This window comes from Chelonoidis abingdonii, chromosome 3, assembly GCF_003597395.2.
Source record: "Chelonoidis abingdonii isolate Lonesome George chromosome 3, CheloAbing_2.0, whole genome shotgun sequence".
In the NCBI taxonomy this organism is placed as follows: Eukaryota; Metazoa; Chordata; order Testudines; family Testudinidae; genus Chelonoidis; species Chelonoidis abingdonii.
The window spans coordinates 185,339,865-185,343,939 of NC_133771.1; positions in this window are offsets into that span (position 1 = coordinate 185,339,865).

Here is a 4,075-nt window from a genome sequence, read left to right on the forward strand (position 1 = left end):
GTGGCGGGTGTCCTCCCTCCGGCCCCAAAGGCATACCAGAGTGGCGGCGGCCCCCCCGCCTGCCGCCGCTCCTCAAACACCGGCTTCCACCAATCTCAGCAGACCGGGGACGCCTTTCCCACTTGACCAGGAAACACGGCGTCCGTTGGCCTCCTGGTGCCGCCCGCACGATTACTCGTTGGGGGGTTGGAGGAGGTGGTGGGGCCCACGGCCATCGTGGCGCCTCCAAAAATGTACGGGAAGGTGGTCTTCTTCTCGCATCGAGGACGCCGCACCAGGAGGCGGTAGAGAGGGGCCTAAGCGTACGGGGGCGTGTTTCGTCCCCTGGAGCGGGGGGGCGGTTGGAAGACGCTGGCGGGTCCGCTTGAGTCCTGACCTCCGTCCTGCCTTTCCTGCGCAATGCCGCCCTGTTGCCCGCCCTTTTCTGCGCAGCTGGGGGCACCCCATCTTCCGTCATGCAGCCCTCTCCCCTTGGCTGCAAGGACGCCCGCCCTCCGTCAACGTCCTCTCAGTTCCGCCGGCAAAGTGCAGCTTCAACTGCGCCGGCGGCGCGTGGCGGGGAGGCCGCTCGAGGGGTTCGCTTTCCCTGGTCCCTACCAGGGGCCCTACCCGGGTGCACTACTCGACAGGGGAGGCCCGGTGCTACCTCTGCGGCGATGGGGCCAGCATCCGGATGGATGCCCCTTGGCCCCAGTACGGAGGAGGCGTCCGGGACCTGAGCCCCGGCACGGTGCGGCCGCTGTTCATCGGCCGGCACCCTGGCTTCCCGGCACCCGAAGCTTGCCTCCTCCTCTTCTCGGCCATCGCTGTGAGGAGGGTGCAGCGGGGATACTGGTCCGGGCGTGGAGAGGGCTTATCCACGGGAATCTTCCCTCACTTCTGGCCGTCCCCCACTGCCTCCTGGAGTTCCTGAGCCATGCCCTGCCCCCTAATCCGACCCCTGTTAGCCAGCCCCCGGATGGTGCATGGGAGGGCTGGTCTTTAAGTGGCGAGGGGAAGCGGGGCAGCGAAGGCTCGAGTCTCGTTAAAACCCTGCAGATTGCAGAGGCCCCCCGGAAGAGCAGGAAGGGGGCGCCGATGACGAGCCTTCCGCCTTGCCCCCTGATGACTCCACTTTGTGGTGAGGCTGGGGACATCGTGGCAGCACCGGAGGTACGCCGCCCCTACCTCCGGGTCCCTTCCGGGAAAGCCCCGAGGGAGCCTCTTCTTCACCCCCTCCCACTCAAGCGTGCTCTGCGAGTGCGAGGTGGGGTGTCCACTCGGGTGCTAAGCGAGTAGGGCCCTGGGGTGGTGGAGGGCAATCTCCCTTCCATCATTTGAGGAGATCGAGGCGCCTGGGCTGACGCCCAGTCACGGCAGGGGGAGGACGACCCTCGTGCCAGCGGGCCTCGATCTGGGCGTACCTCACCCGGTCCCCGTCCCGAGGTCCTTTCCCCTTACGCTACTTCTGCTCCACTCTGAGGGTCCTGGATTCCTCCGTCGACCCTGGGGGGCGCTGCGGGTGGCCCTCTGTTGCGGCCGCCGAGCCCCATTAAGGCGACGGCCAGTGCCGACGCTGCCGGGAACCGGTTCCAGGGTATCCTTCTTGGGTGGTGGAGAACGCCGCCCTCTTTCCTGGCGGGGACCTCCATTGACGAACTTCTATCTCCAGATGCCTGAGGCCTGCCCCACGTGCCACTCGGCTGCGGCCCAGCATCATTAGGGGTCCCCTTCCCACTTCCCAGATCCCTGAGCCTGACCAGTAAGGAGCCACGTCCAGTGGCTCACCTATTGGGGCCTCAGATCTCCGTCTCTGCCCCTTCCGCAGATTTCTCTCCTGAATCACCACGCCCTACTCCTGTTTAGCCTGTCTTGTCCCCCCACCTCCTTGATGCCCAGTGCCCGCCCTGGGATGCCCACCAGGGTGCGGTTCCGCTAGGTTTTTCCTTTCCCGACCCACCGAGGGGCTGCTGTTTCTCCTTCCGTCCACCCGCTTGTTGAATCCGAGGGGAGCAGGGCGGGTTCGCGTGGCGTCGCCCATCGGACCGCACGTCGGGGGTCTGCCCCTGCCTGCCCGCCTGCGTGTGGGCCACGTGGGGGCCGGCTGTGACGGGGCCCCACTGGGGAACAGTCATCGGTCGGTGACCCCGCCCCCCTGCGCTGAAGGGAGGAGCTGCGGGAGTTTCCTCGAGGACTCGTGGCTCCCGTAACAAAGTCCATCTTGCGCTCCAGCGCTGGGGGATTTCCATGCAGGTCCCTGCCGGGCCCGCGAGGGCCCTCATGGGGGAGGGAAGAGGACGGAGCAGGCCGCCGCGGCCTACCAAAAGCGGGTCCGCCTCTTCCGTGACACTCGTTAGTCATACGGGGTAAGGTCACGGATGCTGCGCGCCTTGCCGGAGGCTGTGGCGTGTCGCTGGCGAGGATCCCCAGCCTCTCATGGCAACATATCTTTGGCAACGTTAAACACGGGCTGTAGATGGGTCTCCGCAGGAACCTAGGTGCTCTCCCTACCTTCGGGAGGGGGTTCTCTGTGATTTTCCTGCAGGGAGACCGCATACGGATCCGGCCGCTGAAGCTAGCTGGCGGCTGGAGTGGGGGAACGAGGCTAACTTTAGCCACTTCTCGGTTTGGCGGATCCGGGGTGGCGGAGCTTGTTCTCCCCGACCTACGCCCGAAAGGTGCTGGGGGTCGCTGAGGCTGTGCCGGGCCGCCTGCTGCACCTCCGGTCCGCATGGAGGGGCTTGTGGTCAATTTCGTCAATGTTTATGCCCGACATCGTGGCCCGGAGAGGTTGCGTTTTTATCAGCAGGCGTCCGCCTTTCTCGCTCCCTGGATCCTCGGGAGTGCTGGTCCTGGAGGGGATTTTAATAACCCTTGAGGAACGGGACCGCTCGGGGACCGAGCAGTGCAACAGCCGCCGCGGACGTCCTCCGGGAGATTGTCGAACGCCAGCTCCCATGGTGGACGTCTGGCGCGACCACGCACCCGGACGACGTTTTCACGTTTCACCTTCGTCGGGTGGAGGCCCATCGGTCGTGCGCACTCCGGCTGGACCGCATTTATCATCACGTTTCCACCTCTTTACGGGCCCACTCTCTCCGGCGTTCGGACCGCCCCCCTTTTCGGATCACCATCTGCCAACCGTGACACCCTCTTGCGCGGAGAGGCCGGGCCGGCCTATTGGCACTTTTAATAATAGTTTGCTGGAGGATGCGGGCTTGTGCGTCCCTTCCGGGAGTTCTGGCTGGCCTGGTGAAGGGCAGCGGCGGCCTTTTCCTGCGGCGCAGCGGGTGGTGGGATCTGGGGAAGGTGCGAGTCCGGCTCTTGCTGCCGTGACTACACCGAGGGCGCAGCCGGCGGAGGGATGCGCCATAGAGCAGAGCTGGAGCGGGAGGTCTATTGGAGCCGGGAGAACGGCGTCTGGCCGCGCGCCCCAGGATCCATCCTCTGCGGAGTGTGCGCGGAGAAGCGAGAGGAGTGAAGCTCCGAGGCCCTTGAGGACCATCGGGCCCGGGGAGCTTTTGTTCGATCGGCATCCGCCTCCTTCCGGGAGATGGACCGCGGCTCACGCTTCTTCTAGCACCTGGAGAAAAGGAAGGGGCCAAGAAACACGTCACCGTGCCTCCTGGCGGAGGCGGCAACCCCCCTCACGGACCCGGCGGTAGATGTGCCGGGAGGGCCAGGGCCTTCTACGTGGCCGCCTTGTTCTCCCCGGCATCCGACCGATTCCTAACGCTTTGCAGAAGTTACTCTGTGGACGGGCTCCCGACTAGTCGGCACGGGCCGACCGAGGACGCGGGCTAGAGCTGCCTCTCAACTCTGCGCGAGTTCTCGGAGCCCTCGTCGCATGCCCACATAAATCTCCCGGGGCATGGACGGGCTTGACCGTCAGAGTTCTACCGCGGGCCTCTGGGACGTTCTCAGCCGCAGACCTGTCCACCGTCTGGGCGCGAGTCCTTTGCAGAGGCGGGGTCCTCCCTCTCTGTGCAGGCGAGCCGTGCTCGCCTATTGCCAAAAGAGGGGGACGACGCTCCGCGACTTACGGAATTGCATCCATGCTCGCTCCTCAACACGAAACTACAAAATCATTGCAAAG